The sequence below is a fragment of the Gouania willdenowi genome, chromosome 10, assembly GCF_900634775.1.
Source record: "Gouania willdenowi chromosome 10, fGouWil2.1, whole genome shotgun sequence".
Taxonomy (NCBI): Eukaryota; Metazoa; Chordata; class Actinopteri; order Blenniiformes; family Gobiesocidae; genus Gouania; species Gouania willdenowi.
Window position 1 is genome coordinate 42907721 of NC_041053.1, and position 20687 is coordinate 42928407.

The 20687-nt window shown below is 36.7% G+C and overlaps 1 long non-coding RNA gene across 1 annotated transcript; it reads left to right on the plus strand.

Annotated features, from left to right (window-relative positions):
• The first annotated feature begins 9969 nt into the window (after positions 1–9969).
• On the plus strand, positions 9970–10579 carry LOC114470541 (uncharacterized). The gene is made up of 3 exons (XR_003674887.1): positions 9970–10112; positions 10188–10321; positions 10463–10579. It is a non-coding gene; the product is annotated as an uncharacterized LOC114470541 (long non-coding RNA).
• The last annotated feature ends 10108 nt before the right edge of the window (positions 10580–20687 follow it).

The following is a 20687-nucleotide window of genomic DNA, read 5'->3' on the forward strand; positions in this document are numbered from 1 at the left end:
ATTTTCTCTATTTACTTTTATTGTTGATAGTTTTTTTTAATTTTACTTTTTTTAACAACTGTAAAGTGTTTTTGAAATGTGCTTATGAATAAAATGTATTGTTATTATTGATAGTAAAGCTAGATTATCTAGTGTGAAAAGCACAGTATGAGTTCTCACTTTGAAAAGGTAAATTTACGAGGTTCACCATTCTCTAACCAGGTCCATGATTATTTTTATTAAGATATATAAAATGATAATATATAGTGCCAAACATGGACAGGCCAATAAGTGAAACAGCACTGTTTAGCTGATTGATTGTTTTAGCTTGTGTGCAGCATTAGCTTTAGCAGCTAACTCATCATTTCTACTTTGGAGGCCTAATGCTGAAGTACTGAACCAGAGCGAGAGTGTGAAAAATTCATCTCCCCTCCCCTGCTCAGTCCTCCAGCAATGGTCACATTGCTTCATTTACAAATGAAAGGATGCTGATTGTTAGGTCAGGTTGAGCTGAGGGTCTTTTGACCCATTGCTTGGACTTATAGGAGGTCTGGAAAATCCTGGGACTTCTAGTGTTAAATATCCATGTGTTTTACTGTAATGTGCAGTTTTTTAGCTGAAAACAATAACAGTGTGTGGATAGCACAATGAAATCGCTTTGGTGATCACTGATCACCCTCATAAAAGAGCGAGGCAGGCATGCAGGCAAATCAGCAAGCGTCTACACTGTAGACACGCCCACTCATGAATATGCATAAGTAGGCCTAAAACAGTCTGTTTATAGAACTGTTCAGAAAGTGACTTTTCAGAGGCTAAAACTCTGGAAACAGGTGAGTTTGGGAAAAGAAACCTCAAAAAACTGAGTCGGTCGGGCTCTCGTAAAAAGAACTCTATAATTCCAAGCCATTATTATATTATCATTATTAATAACGTACAAGCCTTTTACAGACTTCACTGTGATAAAGCAGAGAAGCTTCTATTCATCAAGAACTTTTATGTTTCTATGACAACAGATTTATTTGACTCTCTTTCAGCAGCTCAGTCACTTATAGGCCTGTACAATGTTATTTAAGATTTACAAGAATGTGGTCAAGGTTATTTGAATTATTAGGTTTTTATTTCAAAACATATATTTTGTTAGAATGTCAGTGCTAAAAAAATATTTTTAAATTAATGTATTCTTTGAAGCATTAATATTCATTTATAAAATGACAATAATTTAATTTTAGTGAAGTTAATGCACATTCGCAGCTACATTATTTCTTCTTATTTGGTAAGTATCCAATAATAATAGAGATGCACTGAAATTAAAACTTATGGCCAAAACCGAAAATGAAAAAGCCAAGGCCAAAAACCCAAAGACATGATGATGCAAATTATGAGTCCCATTGTATTTATGGCTCTGAATTAGAGGTGGGCGATATGGGAAAAATCATACCACGAGTTTTTCATTCAGATCATTTACACTATTTTATTAATCATTATTTACCAGTAAAGGCCTTCATGTCTGTCAGACTGTACAACAAGACCCTAAAGTAACATGTGCAATAACCCCCCCTTTGCAAAACTACGTTCAATAATCTCTTTCAGCGCCACTTTAGTTTCTATTTGTATTTATTCTTATTTCCATATTGTTATAACTCCATATGTTTGCTTTTACTTATTGTACATAAGACGCCTCTTTTTACTATTTAACTGTCTGCACATTTCTGGTCTATTCTGCACACCCTGAGTGATCTTTCTGAATGTAACAAGTGAATTTCTCCATTGTGAGATTAATCAAGGATTATCTTATCTTATCTTAAAACAAACCAACTTAAAATCATCGCCCTAAATGGAAAAAAAAGGGATAAAAGATCATTTAAGTCAGTGTACTTTTCAAACATTAAAAAAACGTGTGTAAGCAATGGCCATCAAACAAAAGGTCTGACATGTTCTTATAGTCACACAGTCTTTTTACTTTGTTTAACTAAAGTGGTTTAGCATTAGCATTAGCATCACTTGCTACATAACAAGGCAGCATATCAGTCTCGTAATTTTTATTAGTTATTGAGGAAACACACTCATATTAATAAAATCATACTTTAAACAGTGTTTGAACACCTCATTTCACACAGTTTAGACAATCATATCCTTTACAACAGGGGGGCCAGGGTGAAACTGGTCAGGGGGCCACATTTTTTTCAATGAATTACACTTTCGGCCAGAACGACCAAACACATGAATATGCTGCTTGAAATTATTCCCAAAGGCTTACACATGAAAAATAAATTGCATTGGCACAACAATAGCCTCACAATGAGCCCTACAATTACATAGGCCTACATATCAGCCCCTAAGCCAGTTACCCTCTAAAAACATGACATTGTTCCATCATGCAAGTAGCCTACATTTAGAAATTACAAATTCAACAAAATATAAATGGTAAATGTTAAATAGACATGATTTATATAGAGCTTTATCACCACTGAAACAGTCTCAAAGCGCTTTACATATCAGCTCATTCACCCAATCACTCTCACATTCACACACCAGTGGGACAGGACTGACATGCAAGGCACTAGTCGACCACTGGGAGCAACTTAGGGTTCAGTGTCTTGCCCAAGGACACTTCGACACATAGTCAGGTACTGGGATCGAACCCCCAACCTCTCGATCAGAAGACAACCCACTACCACCTGAGCCACGGTCGCCCGTGGCTCAGGTGACAAAACACATTTCCTATAAATAGCACATTGTACATGAAAACATGCCAATGTATAATTAAAATAGAAGAAAAACCAAGCTTTCAGAGGTTTTTCTTTTTTTAAAGAACATCCCCATTTTCCTAAAGAAACATTGAGGAAATACTGCCTGTGTCAGTACAGTAGCTTTTATTGTACCCTGTGTGTTCAATGGTTGAATAAACTTCAACTTTATTTAACACAAGCAAAGGTACTGTCGGAACAGTAGGGATGACAATTTTTAATTCAAATTTGAATATTCATTCAAACCTGAAGGTAAATGTTCATATTTGAACTGTAATGAGACATTTGAAGTCAACATATTTTTGACTTGGTGTCGTTCTACCTCACCTTTGTTAATTTCAATAAATGTTCCTTTTTTAAAAAAAAAAAATTGAGACTTGTAGTATTTGTTTTCATTATTGTGTCATTTATATGATGTAAATTGAGGGAGAAAAAGTAATATCGGCTCCAAATATCAGCTCAAAACTGAAACACAGCAAAGCTCCGGTTTGTACACGGACCCAGAGAGAAGTGACATCACTATCGCTGATATTTGCCCAATCTTTCATTTCTAATCACATGCTAATGTGTTTGTTAGGTATGAATTCATAGGATTAGGTCTGAAAGCATGTTTATCACTGCACTCAGTGAGTTAGTGACGTACACACTTTGAAATACTGTATTTTTCAGACTATAAGGAGCACTGGATTATAAGGCTCGCTATCAATGAATGTGTCTGACTGGGTCTATTTTCATACATAAGGTTTGTTATTATTATTATTATTATTATTAGGGCACATTATGCAAAACAAAATAGTCAGATAAGTCAAACTTTATTCAACTCATTAACAATAACTCTCGACATTGTTCAGGTTTAACACATAAAATACAGAACAATACAGTAAATGTCTTTAATTTATCACCAACTGTGTGATTTGGATAACATTAAATAGACATTTCTTAACTTGTAAGTATTCTTTCAAACAAGATGTCATTATTTATTCTTTTATTTAATAGACTTGATTTAAGTAAAAGGAACTCTGTGATTGGTTTAAACCTCATTATCTCCAGCTTTTTAAAGTGACTTATTTACACTGACTTTTTATTTACTACTACTACTTTGTTCAAGCTTACACTAAGTTTGTGATATTTAATATATTCATGATTTTATTGTAATTTCAATGATATTTTATGTGTTAAATATAACAACTACACTGCAAAGACATGTTTTCTGTCATTGTTTTCATTTCTCTGTAAAACATGTGTCACAGTACGACAGTACTGCAGTACAGTTCACAGGTGGAAGGATTTAAGCAGGTGCTCTGAAAATGCAATCCAAAATATGTGATTCAAAACAGAAAAATTATTGTGACTAATGGAAAAAATGATGGATAGATTAGTCGACCACAAAAACAATGGTTAGTTACAGCTCTATTTGCAAGTGATGTTAATGTAGGAAATAACTTTCAGCTTATGAAAATAGTCATTTTAACACCTGGTCGTACAACCATACAACCAGTCTTTTAAGGGGATGAAACAGAGGGAATTACAAGCTGGAAAAAAAACTGAAATAATTGAAAAGGCAATTTTACAATGATTTTTGGCTGTAAATGTTGATTTTGAATAATTGCCCAGACAATAGAGGTACCCTTTAAAAAGCACAGAAAAAATGAACTGCACTGTAAAAAAAATCTGTAAAATTTACGGGTAAAAACTGTGAAACCATGACAGTAAAAAACTGTAAATATAAATAATGGGTTTTTACTGTTTATATAACATTAAAATCATAGTAAACTCGTTAATCATGAAAAAACTGTAATGATTACATTTTTTCTCTTTAAAATATACATTCCCTTTCTCTTGCACCGTTTTTTTAACTGAAAAAAATACGTATAACATATTGCACTCGAGTACTGTATTTTGCAATTATTTTTTAATTACACCTAAAAGTCAATGTGAAAGTGCAACAAGACACAACAGTAAAAAATATGCAATTACTATTAATATATATTAACTTTAAATAATATCGATTATATATTATTAAAACTAATTTAGTGATTTTAAAGAAAAGTCATATTGAATTTAAAAACCTCTTTTTCAAAGGAGTCCTGCGGTCTTAAAACATGATTTTTAAAAGCATCTCAAATGTAACAACAATGCTAAAAGATTAAACAAGTTTCCACAGTTAACGCGGCTGAATTTGAACTGGCCAATCAGTGCACTGCTTCTGTCTCCGGTTCGGCAACCGACACAGTCAGCCTCCCGCGCATGCGCTGATTGTGATTACAGCGCGAGTGAGTGGAGTCGGCTGGAGTGACCCGTTCCCGTTGGACATGGACATGGACATCACATCCTGACGCTGCAATTTGAAGTCCATGGTTGTAACCGAGAGCTTCTTCACCTGCCGTCTTGAGTTTCTTGGTGAGTAACTCAGTACACATCTTTGAAGACGCTACACTGTAGTCCGTAAACCTTATGTAATGACATTTAGCTGCGTTTATGGGTATACAATTCTTATAACAGCCTGGGAAAGCCTATTAATTCAAGTTGGCATTGTTTTAGAAGATACATTTGTGTTCTTCTTTAGTCAGGAGTCATAAGAAAGTGTTTTGCACTACTCTGTAACACAGTGTAGGTTTTCCCGCCGAGCGCCAAGCTAAAGCGGGGCCGTCTATGTGCTGAAGCCCGAAGTTAACCAGGTTGCTTATGTTTGAATGCCACGTTATAGGTTGACAAAATGTATTCTTGTAATATATGTGGAGAAAGCGTCCAGTCTGTGAAAGCATATGTGTTACACTGTAGATTGCACCGCAATGAACCCCGACTTATTTTCAAATGTATTGGGACCAGTTGTAAGCAAGTGTTTTCTGGTTATACAGCTTTAAAGTCACATTTCTATCGTCACCATAACAGGACGCCAACAACTACTCAGGATGTGACCTTAACGTCATTGAAATGCACTGTATCTCTTTGTGAACGACAGTGTGAGGGAGCCAAACATTTGGTTGCTCATTTAAAGGAGCACATAGCAGAAGGGCGCCATGTTGCCTGCCCAGTGAGAGAATGCCAAAGTGTGTTCAGTGCTAAACCGTCATTTACCTCTCATATGTCCAGAAAGCACAGAGACTGGTCAGAAAATGTGATTTTTACATCCATTCAGGAAGCACAGTGTGACGTTCCTACTACAAGTCTTGACACACAGGTAGCTGCCAGTTTGTCAGATACTGAAGACAGTGTTGGGGACGCGTCTAATTTCCAAGACCTATATTTCAAAAACATTTGCATGTTTTACATGAAACTACAGGGACAACATCTACTTCCTGTGTCTACCATTCAAAACATCATTGAAGAAATTCAGAATATACATGAGTTGGGACAGACATATACTTTAAATCAACTTAACTCATGTTTAAAAGAGATGTCTGTTTCAAATGAAGACATTGCAAAGATAAATGACACATTAAAACAATCTGACTTGTTTGCAGCGTGTCACACTGGACCCATGCGAACACCTTACTCCAGAGCTCAGTGTTTTAAAAACATGTTCAAGTATGTGGAGCCAAAAAAAGTGTTATTGGGCAGAGATGAGAATAGAACAGAGCGGTCTGCCTATTATATTCCTGTTCTAAAAACATTAAAAGGTATGCTGGAGTCCAGTTTTTGGCAGGGCCTAATGTCAGTGGATCTCAATGATGTTCCCAAAACAGATGTTCTCACAGACAGTTGTGATGGTAAAGTGTACATGTCTAAGACATTTTATCAAGAAAACCCAAATTGTCTTAAGATCGTTTTATACCAGGATGCATTCGAAGTGGTGAACCCATTGGGTTCAGCAAAAAAGAAGCATAAAGTTTTGGCAGTTTACTTTTCTCTACTTAACATGGCTCCCCATGTACGATCAAATGTTGATCATATGCAGCTGGTTTTATTATGTAGAGATAAGGATTTTAAGGAATTTGGCCATGTCAAGGTTTTTAATGAGCTCCTTAATGATCTGAAACAACTGGAGGAAAATGGGATAGCAATGGATGATGGAAATGTGGTCAAGGGAGCTCTCTACTGTATTGCTGGAGACAACTTGGGCTCCCACACCATTGGAGGATTTACAGAAAACTTTAGTACATCTGAGTACTTTTGCAGGTATTGTCTGATTTCTCGAACTGAATTTCAGGGTGCTGATCCTAACATCTGTGGACTGGAACGAACTCCAGCAATATACAAATCTGCCATTGAACAACTGGATCAAGAGAATGCTCCCCAAGTTCAAGGGATAAAGTTCAGGTCTGTATTTGATACTCTCCAACATTTTGACATTTGCTCACCAGGATTGCCCCCTTGTCTCGGCCATGACATTTTTGAGGGTGTCCTTTCATATGATGTTGCTCTTTTTCTCAAATACTTCATCAACAAAAAGAAATGGTTTACCTATATAACTTTAAACAGGCGAATCAAACAGTTAAAATACAAAGCAACAGATGCTTGCTCCAAACCATGTGAGGTAAGTCCTCAAACACTAAAATTGAGTGGAAATGCAGTCCAAAACTGGAATTTTCTGAGACTTTTGCCGTTGATAATTGGAGAAAAGGTACAAGACAGCCAAGATCATGTGTGGCAGCTAATTTTACAGCTTAAGGACATTGTTGATCTGATTTGTGCTCAGCAAATTTCCAAAGCTCAAGTAGCCTATCTAGATGTTCTGATCCAAGAATATTTAGAGTCCAGAAAGACATTATTTCCCGATATAAAGCTGAGACCTAAACACCATTATTTGCGGCATTATCCTGGCCTGATCCTAAAATTTGGCCCACTCATCAAGCTGTGGACCATGCGTTTTGAGAGCAAACACAGTTATTTCAAACGATGTACAAGGCATCTGAAAAATTTCAAAAATCTGTGCTTGACTCTTTCAGAGAGGCATCAGATGTTTCACGCCTTTCTGTCCGCTGGGACGGTGAGTCCTCCAGCCTTGCAAACAAAAGATGGTTCGCCATTTTACCCAGACATTTATAGTGAGCAAGTTAAAGGCACAATCCTCCATTTTGGATTCACTGGAAGGAATACAAAAGTTCACGTTAATGTGCAGTATAATGGAATAACTTACAGAAAAGGACAATTACTTGTCAATAACATTGAGGATTCAGTGGAGTTTGGAGAAATCATGCTTATTCTCGTGAAAGATGATTTTGTACCACATTTTCTGCTGAGAGTGTATGAAGGTGAATTTCTTTCACACTACCACATGTACTCTGTAAAGGACACAGGAAGACTACAATGCAGACATGTCGGTGAACTTATTGACATTTTTCCCTTAACATATTACATACAAAATGAATGCAAGATTGTACCATTGAAGCACAGTCTCTTATCACACTAAATGTTTTATTTGGCTGTACCACGGTCTAAACTTTCTTTTGTCTTCCAGATATGGCAGAGGTACAGATAACAAAGATAAGTGATGCTATAACAGAAGTGCTTCCGGATCTTCCGACTGAAGTAGTCAAGTCAGTAGAAGAAGCTTTGAAGGCACTTGGTGCAACAACAGCAGATGACTTCCAATACATTACAGAGACAGACTTGCTGCCTGTTTTAAAACCCATACAAGCCAGAAGACTGTTAGCCGCCTGGGCCCAGAAGAGTAAGCATGTGTTACCTCAACAATGAACAATTTTGATGTCATATGAAGTCATGGAAATCCCTATGTAATTAATTGGATGTAATATTCAGATAACAAAAAAGTAGAGTGCTGGCAATAAAATCTTGATTTATAGCTGGGTAACCCCACCACACACACACACACACACACACACACACACACACACACACACACACACACACACACACACCATGATATTGAAGAATACTTTTTGATAATGAAAGTTTTGATTAGAATTATATAAAAAAAAAGAATTATAGAATCAGTAAACACAATAATTTTTAATAAGTTATGCAGCCCTACAATTGTTTTTGGTCAAAACTTGTACTAACCAAATGTTTTTGCTCATACAGACTCAACCACTCCTTCTCAATCCCCAGCATGCTCCTCTCCAATACCTGTCCTATCCACTTCGTCGTCATCTCCTAGCTCTCGCTCACCAGCTACATCACCACCGTCAGGAAGCTGTTATCTAGTTGCACCAAACTGGGTAGACAATTTTCAGATTCCATGGCAGAAGCTCCCTGAGGACTTGGTACAAATTTTAGAAAGAGAGAAAAGGCCAAGTCCACGTTTACGCAGAGAAATGATTAGGATTGTGGTCTCCGAGATGATGAAGATATGCAAGAATCCAACCAAACGCCATACAACAGAGATTGCCAGAAGGATGGTGGCCAAGTATCCAAAGTCTCTTAAAGATGTAATCGAAGGGGATGTTATTGGACTTGGATACCATTCGTTGGTAAAGCAACTCCAGTCAAGAGTTGAAAACGTCAAACGACCTGACACCCCGAAGATTACAAAACGCAAAGCACCATCAGATGATGACACTGATGAAATATCCGCAGAACAAAGAGCAAGTGTTCAAGACATGTATGGCTGTATAAACTGGGAGCTGAAATATCTGCCCCTCCCTGAGACTGTGGAGAGTCAGCTACAGAAAAAAGAACAAATGAAGGAGATGTTTAAAGAACTAAACTACAATCCTGACATGGCGGAAGCATTAATCAAATCCACCTACTTCACACAGCGTAAAGAGATCAATAAAGGTGCAAGTATCAAGCAATTATCCCAGGAATGGCCATTTTTGTTTGAGAAAGTTGGTATGGCAGCACACTTCCAGGACCTTACTGGTATTAATTTGATCGAGTCCTTCCTCACTAATGTGGATAAAAAAGGGTCACGCCTCTTAAACTTCTTCAAATGTGTTGATGCACATAAACGGAAAAAAGTTCTGGATGGACTTTTAAAACTGCAAACTGAAAACGTTAAGTCTACTGGGTGCTCAGGGGAAATAATACAGATGGTGCTTCTTTTACTTGCCCATTTTGATGAGAAGGAAGAGCATCTGTTTCATTTTGTGGAGAAGACGAGTCTTGCTGAGGAGATTCAGATGGAGAACGTGCCACCAACACCCTGCCTTATTGTCTGTGGTAGGTTACACCAACAAACCTATATACTCATTGTTGAGTTTGTAGTGCATAGTGTGTTAGGATGTGATTTGGGATACACCCGATATTACTTATTTAAATGTCCAACCCGAAATCCCCTTTAAAGTATATTCTCTTCATTTCTTTATTCTTAGGTTCCTCCTGCTTTGCTGCTGAAACGTATATGTTGAGCATAGACCGAGAGATTGTCAACAACTACATCACTTCCTTCACATATGCCATCTGCTTGATGTTTGGAAGTTACTACTGCTTCAACATACACTACCCAGTGGAACTACGGTCAACACTGGAGTTCCTCCAACGGTAAAATGCATTTTTGTTATACTCCCAGAAATGGCAAAGCATTTGAGTTTATGTTTGTTTGTTTTTGTTTTCAAGGTGCTTCTTTTCAATAAATCCTGAGAAAGGCACCAAGGTGGAGTGGAAAAAAAAAAAAGTGTTTGCAGTCAATCCTCGAGTGTTAACACTAATAACCGACCTCGCTGACCATGAGTGGACCTACCAGTGAAGAGGTCAGTGAAAATAATGCAAAAATGATAAGTCTTCAGGGACTGAGGGCCTTCTAGATTACAAGGATTTTCAATCACTGGACTGGATTGTGTTACAGAATAAAACTGCTTTTAACGGTGCACATTTTGTTTGTGCTTTTACAGATCCATCAACCCAAGCTCCATCCTGGCATGCTCCTCAAGTGTTTTCTTCTTTCTCCTCATCCATCGGTACATCATTGTAAGACTTTGTTATTCACTGGCTCCAGTGATGATTGAAAGGTACACTTTCTGTTCAGTAATGTGCAGCAGTTTTGTTGTTGTCTAACTTGTTTGTTAGACCTTGTTCGTGTTGAGCTTTCCTGCTCTGGTTATGCACTTTAAGCATGCTTGTTTCTGGGTGAAAATCTTGTTTAAAAAAAGTTATTGAATTGACAGTGTAAAATTTCGAGTGAAAGTACATCTATAAGGTTCAGTGTTAAAATAACAAAATTGACAAAAATTGTTGCTTCAAACTGCTCATCTGCTTTTTATTTTTGACTGATTGATCTGTAACTTTCTAGAGTTTTAGAAGTCTGTTAACGTCAGTTGTAAGGTCACATTTGTAAAAACAGTGGAGGATCCCTCTAAATGATGCTTTTTTTTTTTAGCTTGATGTTACCCCTACTCAGGGATGGTTTTTCTTTAATAATATGAACCACACTGTTATTGAGTTTTTCAGCATTTTTTTATGTTTTGTTTGTCATTTAAATGACTCCAGGTCTGATATTTAAAATACATTTTTTGATGTATTGAATTGTTCCTACAAGTCATGATTGATTTGTGACATGTATCAATTCTGTTTGTTTAGAACCTCAAAGATAAAAAAAATAAAATAAAGAACAAGTATTAAAACATTTTAATTTGGTTTATTGTGGTTTTTACAAATTGATAGAAGGATACTGAGTTTAGAACTACCAGGTAGGAGGACTAGAGGAAGACCAAAGAGGAGGTTTATAGATGTGGTAAAAGAGGACATGAAGGTAGTTGGTGTCAGAGAAAAAGATGCAGTAGACAGGTCTAGATGGAAGAAACTGATTTACTGTGGAGACCCCTGAAGGGAATAGACCAAAGAAGAAGTGGTTTTTACAACAAACAAAAAAAATTTTTTGGGTCTTAATATTTTCACTTATTTCTTGTGATTTTTACAGAATAACTCTGTAATTTTCTAAATCTGACCGTTAATTTTCCATTCAAAAACTGTCATATGTCATGGCAAAAAGCTTATTTTATACGGTATTTTCAGATACATTTTTAAGTAAAACTGTGTAAAATATATATTGATACACCTTGTTTTTTACAGCAACATATAGAATAAATAACATTTGTTAATCGTAAAAACAACAGCCATAATACATTTATTTTCTGTAAATGGAGAAAATATTATACCGTAATTTTACGGTATATTTTCGGCAACCGCAGCTGCCAGGAATTTACCGTAAAATCAACATTTTTTTTTTTACAGTGTGTGAACAGTTCCTTTTGGAGTCCAAGTTCTTAGTTCAAAATGACATGTGAACTATAAACTAGCTGACTTTTATCTGTGTGAACTTCCCCAACACTGATTATTGTTCTCCATGTGAGAGAACATGTATAATATCCTGTCTGAGGGAACACCCCAGTGAAACAGCTGATGCCTAACTAAAAAGAATTAGGATACGTTTGTAAATTCTGCTATTTTTTGAGCACAACGAACAGTTGATGTTTCCAACATGTCATAAATCTTACCTCACAAGGTGACTCCAAGATTACAAATGAACCGACGGCTCAGTTATAGAACCAACACACATTTGGCTCCGCCTGGTGGAAAATAAGCAATAAATAATTCACTTTCAATAGGTTTTGAATGTTTGACACTCACCAGGTCAGTTCTTCAAGTGGCCATTAGAAGACCACCATCTCTTAGTACTCTCATGTCTATTCATTTTAAACTAACACTGAACTGTAACACTATTTAAAATTGTAGACTGTAAAAAGAACTGTGCTTATTGAGGAAGAATCTTTTTATTTTTATTTTATATATATATGTTTATTTGATAGGGACAGAACAAGAAGCATTGTTACAAGTAACCGATGCCATATTCATAGGCCATATAGCTAACAGCTAATTCGCAGACCTGGTCCTAAGACATAAAAATATATATTGATACACCTTGTTTTTTACAGCAACATATAGAATAAATAACATTTGTTAATCGTAAAAACAACAGCCATAATACATTTATTTTCTGTAAATGGAGAAAATATTATACCGTAATTTTACGGTATATTTTCGGCAACCGCAGCTGCCAGGAATTTACCGTAAAATCAACATTTTTTTTTTACAGTGTGTGAACAGTTCCTTTTGGAGTCCAAGTTCTTAGTTCAAAATGACATGTGAACTATAAACTAGCTGACTTTTATCTGTGTGAACTTCCCCAACACTGATTATTGTTCTCCATGTGAGAGAACATGTATAATATCCTGTCTGAGGGAACACCCCAGTGAAACAGCTGATGCCTAACTAAAAAGAATTAGGATACGTTTGTAAATTCTGCTATTTTTTGAGCACAACGAACAGTTGATGTTTCCAACATGTCATAAATCTTACCTCACAAGGTGACTCCAAGATTACAAATGAACCGACGGCTCAGTTATAGAACCAACACACATTTGGCTCCGCCTGGTGGAAAATAAGCAATAAATAATTCACTTTCAATAGGTTTTGAATGTTTGACACTCACCAGGTCAGTTCTTCAAGTGGCCATTAGAAGACCACCATCTCTTAGTACTCTCATGTCTATTCATTTTAAACTAACACTGAACTGTAACACTATTTAAAATTGTAGACTGTAAAAAGAACTGTGCTTATTGAGGAAGAATCTTTTTATTTTTATTTTATATATATATGTTTATTTGATAGGGACAGAACAAGAAGCATTGTTACAAGTAACCGATGCCATATTCATAGGCCATATAGCTAACAGCTAATTCGCAGACCTGGTCCTAAGACATAAAAATACATAACTCATTTACATGAACCATTACAAATAACACAAATTACAAAAGGCAATAAAATATTATACACGTCTGTTGTGTCCACAAGTTTGATTCAGTTTGAGCCATTGTTTAACTTTACTTTTAAACTCGTTTTCAGATCAGCAGGTAAAGTGTTCCAGATCTGTGGCCCTTGTACTGTGAACGCTGTTTGTCCAAAAGCTCTTTTACATGTGGCTGGTCTGCAGTCTCCACTGACAGCGCCCCCTAGTGACGATCCCGTGAGCTGCACATTTTTCACTCATCCCTGCAGCGATATCGGGAGCGAGGTTGTTGACACATTTAAAAACAAATTTCACAATAGAGTACTTCTTAAAATGTTCAAAACTTAAAAGATTTTGCTTCTCTTGAATTTTGCAATAGTGCCACATCATGGGCTTTTTATCAAGCACTTTTAAAGCTTGTTTGTACAGGGAGATCACACCTTTCTGAGTGGACTGATTAGCTTGGCCCCACACACTGATACAATATGAAAAGTGAGACAAGATCATTGCGTGAAAGTACAACTTGGCTGCACTGATTGACAGGCAAGATCTTATTAGACGAAAACAATTCAAATGAATCCTAATAGTCTTAGTTATTTTCTTTACATGAGCTCCAAATTTAAGATGAGAGTCCTCCAAGATATTTGAATTCATCTACTCTTTGAATATTTTTATTATTTATTTGTATCTGAAAGCTGTCCATAGACTTTTGCCTCCTTGAAAAACACATAGACATTGTTTTAGAACAATTTAAAGACAGACAATTATCCTCCAGCCACTGAGACCCTGATCATTTGTCTGTTTAGCAGCTCTGCAGCTTTCTGTGGCGTCTTTGCTGAGACATAGATGACAGTGTCGTCAGCGTACAGTTGGCACGAGCCTCAGTGCAAATGGCTGGAAGGTCATTAATATAAAGACAAAATAAGATGGGACCCAGGATAGAACCTTGTGGTATCCCCATTTTGTATTCCTGAGGTGCAGATATAGTGCTACTGATTTTCACACTCTGTGTCCTGGAATCCAAATATGATGTAAAGCAGCTCAGAGTTTGTTCTGAAAAATGAAAGTGCTTTAGTTTATGCATGAGGATAAGGTGGTTGACAGTGTCAAAGGCCTTACGAAGGTCTAAGAACACTGCTCCAACCACATTCCCTGTGTCCAGGTCTTTTTTAATGGTGTTTATTAAATAACAAGTCGCTATTTCTGTTGAATATTTTGGCCTAAAGCCGAACTGCTTTGGATGAAGAATATTATTCTATTCAAGATAATCGTTTAATTGATTTCCAACTGTTTTTTCTAGTACCTTGGAGAAAATTGGAAGAATTGAAATTGGCCTGTAATTACATGCTTGATCAGGGCTGATAAGACCTTGTTTTAATTTCTGTGAAATGTCTCACTAGTGGTTGACAGGTTTACCAGATGGGTCAGGGGGCCACATGAAGAATCTTTGTGCTTTCTGACAAAGTCAGAGTCTAATCTGAAAACATCTTTGGCTTTAGATGGTTTAAGATGACTGATTATTTGTTTAATACTAGACTCATTTGTTTGTGCAATAGAGAATGTATTTCATTGAGCTCTATTAATTTAAAAGATGCTGCTATTTGTTCCACTGATGTCACAAAATAGGTATTGAGCAAAGATGCCATTTGCATATGGTCAGTAATCAGTTTGCCATCGATATTTAGTTGTTTTTTGGCTCTGGCGTCTTGTTTGGAATCATTTTTAGTCAGTCTATGAATATGTTTCCAAAGACAAGCACTGTTTCCTTTGGATTCTTCCATCAAGTGCACAAAGTATGCAGTTTTAGCTTTTCTCATCTCACTTACCACTTTATTTCTAAGGCTTTTAAAAATTGCATTATCTGTGTTTAGTTTTGTTGAGATTTCTTTTTTACGAGCGAGATCTCTTTGTTTTATTAATTGACATAATTTACTAGTAATCCATGGTAATGCCTGACGTTTTTTTCCTAATTTTAATAGGCTTTGAATTACTTGGGCTACATTACTTGTCAGCATATTGCATTAATTGTTTAAATGGTGCATTTTAAGTGCTGGCTCCCAATTAATATTGCACATATTGTCGAGATGAGGCACATCATTTTTCCTGATGCCTTTTGTTATTTTAGTACCTGAATTTTGAGTGAGACACTGCAGCCGTTTCTTAGTCAGTTTCCTTGATATTAGTGTCAAATTATGGTCAGACTCAGTCCCAGTAACAAGATTATTTGGCCTTTTTGTAAACATTAGGTCTATTTGAGTTTGACTTGTATTTGTTAGTCTTGTTAAACCCTCTGTTAATTGATGTCATTTATATTTTTATGTTATTGCTTTTAGTTTTAGTTTTCCATGTTTATCGAACCAATTCATGTTGAAATCTCCAAGCACAATAATTTCACTATCACCTTTTAACTGTTTAAGCATTTCATCCAAGTTACAATAAAAAGACACATTGAAGGATGGTGGGTTATATAGAATAACAACTTTAAAATTCATTCTTGGTGATAAAACATTTTTTAAAACTAGACATTTTAGGTTATTAGTGTTCACATTGATTTCAGTACATGTTAGGGTTTTCTTCACATATGTTAGAACACCTCCTCCTTTTCCTGTTTGTCTGTCTTTGCGAAAACAAGCATATTCTGGGATTTTAATCATTTGAGTAGCGTTTAGCCATGTTTCACTCAGAGCCAGAAAATCCAAGTTTGAGTCTGTCAGCAAGTGTTGAATTTGCTGTCACTTTGAGACTCCAAGAATTCCTCTCCGCTTACAATCGCGATCCCATATCACTTTAGCGTGGTTAGCAGTTTGGAAGTACCTGTGTTTTAAATCATTCTATCAATTGATGTCAACAGCAAAACGCTCATGTGTTTATGCTTAACAGTGTATGAACATGCACCTTTATAAGGTACACTTAGCACTATCATAAGGCACATTTGATTAAGGGTGAACCATGTGCCAGCCAAAAATATAGAAAACATGTATAGAAAACACCTATCTATATTCACCAAGTATGAAAAGTCTGGTTCTGTGTGATTTTTAAATCCATTCATGGTCTGTAATCAGAGTTATGACTCTGGGATTGACTGTTAGGGCTTTTCCACCGGGCAGGAGCTGGTGCTAACTTGGAGCTAGCGCGTGTTTTGGCTCCGGGCCATTCTGTTTCCACCAACATAGCACCAGCTCTTGGAGCCAAAAACCAGGGCTACGCTAGCCCCACATAGCTTCTGGGCTACAGCTCAGCTCTGAAGTGGGCGGGTGGTAGGCGGGGTTATCCACGGTCCTCCAAAAATGAAAAGCAGCAATTTTTTTAAACTGGCGAGCAGCTGGTCACGTTAGCGCAAATCCGACAAAAAACATTTAAAAGTGAGTCCAAAGTGAGTGAAAGAAGACAGAGCAGTGGTCAGAGGAGGAGAACATTGTTTCCTGGTTCTGTGGGTGTCTGAAGAGGGTCAGGGGAAGTGGGCGGAGCCCCACGGACTGAACAGAACTACAGCCATGGAGGAGCTGGTCCTGTAGAACTGTTAATAATGGTAAGTTTTATTTCACCTGTTATTAAACTACTACCAATATTAACTTGCTACGATATTCCCTCATCAATATTATGAACGTTACCTCTAACGTGGTGCAGGCTAGTCAGTTAGCCTCTGGTTAGCTAGGAAACCATAACAATGCTTTAATATTCCTGAAAGCAGCAGTAATACATCATTGATCTGGATTCAGAACTGATCTTATTGTTACACAATGATTATGTAATAATATTAATGTGGTAACAACGTTTCTGATCATTTCACAGTTAGATTTATTTATTTTATGCAAACATGTACAATATGATCTGTTGGTCCATCCTAAAATATCATTTGTTTATGAACAAATGAAACTATTATTAATAACTAATATTGTTTTCTATTCTTGGACAAAACCAGGCACTTTCTTAATCAAAAAGCATTGCACACTCTTTATTGTACAATTCTTTTACTATATTTGAGATATTATCTAGAGGTTTGGGGAAATACATACATGACAAACATCCAATTGTTATTCATATTTCATAAAAAAGATCCATCAGACTCAGACTCAGTGTCACGGCCAGTATTCAGAGGCTCAAGTGCACGACAACCAATGATCCTTTGCAGTATTTAATTCAACTCAGATATAAACTCACAAACAGAACTGGGCACTAATCTTAACGTGCCAAACTCAACTAAAACTACTTATCTGCGCCCGCAGAGAATAGGGAACAGAGCTGGTGGTTTGGGTGATGGAGAGATGGTGACAGAGGATCAGGAAACAGGCTGACTGAGGTAGTGGAGGATGATGGCTGAGCAGAGCCGTGTGAGGAAGTCCAGTCCAGAGGAGAAGCAGAGGCAGATGGTGGAGTTGATCCTGGGAGATTTGAAGCAGTGGTTTCTCTGGCAGATGATCTTGCAGTTTCCAAGCAAGTGGGTAGAGAAACAAAACTGGAGACACAGAGAATGAGGTGAGAGGCTGGCAGCAGAACAGCAGTCGTTCTGACTCTATAGTTGTTAACAGTCTGACACCAGAAAACACTGCCTGCAGCTTTTATGTGAGGACCAATGACTCCTGCTGCAGTTCACTCCCAGGTGTGTCTCATCCACTGATTAAGGATGTGCAGCAGCCAAGGTAAACGCCCACCTAAGGAGAAGGTACCACTACTTGGTGCTCCCTGTAGTGGCTGTGACACTCAGACATAACGCTGGATACAGAGACACACACATGGATTATTGTTAAAAACACCACATTTAAAACTCCAGATCTCATCAAACTCTAAACTGTCCAAATGATTTATAAAACAAGCCAAGGTTTATTTCCAAAAGTGTTGCAGAAAAGATTTTTAGAGAGAGAAGTGGAAAATAATTTAAGAGAACTACCTTTCAAGATGAAAAATACTAGAACAACAGTCAAAAGGATGAATATAACAATATCAGGGATGAAACATAACATAAATCAGTTTAAAAAGTTCTTTAAAATCATATATTGTTAGTAAGTATAAGAATTACCAAGTACATGTCATATATACATTCATGTGTATATGTGTTTGATGTGAATGTATACACTGTATATAAAACTTGTGTAGAATAAATAGTTAAAATAGTAATATAAGCTAAATATTTTGTGTGTGTGATTATCTAGAGAACCTTGTTTAGTTTTATTGTGATAAGGTAGGTTTGTATAAGCTTTGCTTCAAACTACACACTTTAAGGATTACACAGTTGAGTGTTTGTTTTTGTATTTTCTTATTGTGGAGAATGCTGGAATAAATAATAAATTAAATATTATTTTAATGCTTCTATGCAGTAAAAAAAGGAGGAAGATGTTAATGCAGATGTTCTTCATGGAACAGTCAGCGACACGGTTCATGGACCAGAACCAGGACCAGGTCCATGGTCCATAACCTCCAGCTCATGATGAACTCCTCAGCACTGGTGTTGATTCTGGAGGAGATAAAATCAGACTTTGGTCCTTTCTAATAAAAAACTCACTATCATTTAAGTAAATGTTAATATATATTGAGTTGATTTGTAAATCTATTTTTACTTTGTGTAAATAAAGTTATTTATTTTGTATTCTACAAGGACTTTGTGTGTTGTGTACTTGTAAACACACACATGTATTTTATTTCTATTCAGATCATTTAATTACTCTTTACATCCACTTTTTTGCCCAAAGATAGAAACATAACCTGCTGTAACACAAACTATTAGGTTTGTATTTTTTATTTTGATACATTTATAGAATTGAAAAGTTCATATAACACTCACCTATTAAGTAGGACATTTAAATAGAATGTAATTAAGATTTCTTCAATTCAAAATGTATTGAAACAAATCAAACAGCAGCAATAGATATAAAACATGTTGGATCAATAAGGTGTCATTGATCATTAATAACACAAGTTGAACAACACAAACATTTTAATAAAGCATCTCTTCAGTCACACACAGTAAGTCCTTGGTCCAAATATATACAGTATGAATGAAATGACATCAGGACTCGTTAGTTTGACACAAACTTGTTCTGATTCTGTTCGTATTGAGTCCCACCAACAGCATGGTCACAGACGTGCACAGTCAGCATTAAGAGCATCTATAATGATAAACAAACATATCAAAATCAACTTATTGTCTTTATCTGCTGAACTTATGCAGGCGTAGTTGAAGCTACGTAGCTTAGCAAATGCTAACACGGTCATTGTTAAGCAATAAAACGTCTTTGATAATTACCTGTGTTCACTAATGTTGTTGCAGATTCCTGTGACTCTGATGAAGACGTTTACATTTGTTCAGCAGAATCTTTACGTAGGATAAGATGGTCTTCATACGATGTCAACAGTCAAAACATGGGCTTCATCAAGTGCTCATGGGTAAACTGTTACGTAATCAGTGACGTACTGACGACTGGCGACGCAAGGACGTGGCTCCAACTTGCCGCAGCTGCGGTGGAAAACCAAACTGGTTCTTCAGCTAAACAGGAGGAGCTCTGAAGTAGCTCTGGCACCAACCCCAGCTCTGAAAAAACTCTGTGCTCTTGGTGGAAAAGCCCTCTGAGAGTACTTTCTTGTTCTTTTTCCATTCAACTTCAGTCCCTCTCTCAGGATTAATAGAGAAGAAACACCTTCATGACAAAGATACAAAAGGAAAGACTTATAATAGAGATATTTTACATTGTTACACTGACGCTCACACAACGATGCAGCACATTTTAAAGTAGCTGAACACGTGGCACTGGCAGACGAAAACCTGTCGCCATGATGGAGGTGGTAGAAGTGTGACTTCAGTGCCTCATATCGAGAAAACACCCGTTTGCAGTCAGTGCTAACACATTTAAAGATAACATGAGGTTGATGGCGGTGCAGTTTGCAATGCGCTACATATGACCTTACAGTCTGAGAATATTCTCCACAAATACAACATGAAAACCTCCTTCAGATTTGAAAAATAAACTTTACATTACATGTACAGTCACATTCAGTAACGACACAAGTGCTAAATAAAAGCTAGAAGCTATCCTGGCACCTCATGCCCAGACATGTCTTACGTACGTGCCCGTTAAACTTCGACCCCCTAAACATAAAACAGCGTAGCTTAAGTGATAAAAGTTATATTTACCTCCTCCTCTGCAGCGTCCGACTGAGGCTAGAATGCAGCTCACTACCTGAGCATGTGACCAAATAATCGGTCCTGATTGGACAACTGAAACTGGAATCCCCCCAAAATATGTTCCTTTTTTGTCTCCACAGGTTGACAGGCTTCGAAAATGACATGATATTAACCAACTGCACCCAGAAAAAAATTAACTGATCACTGTCGCTGT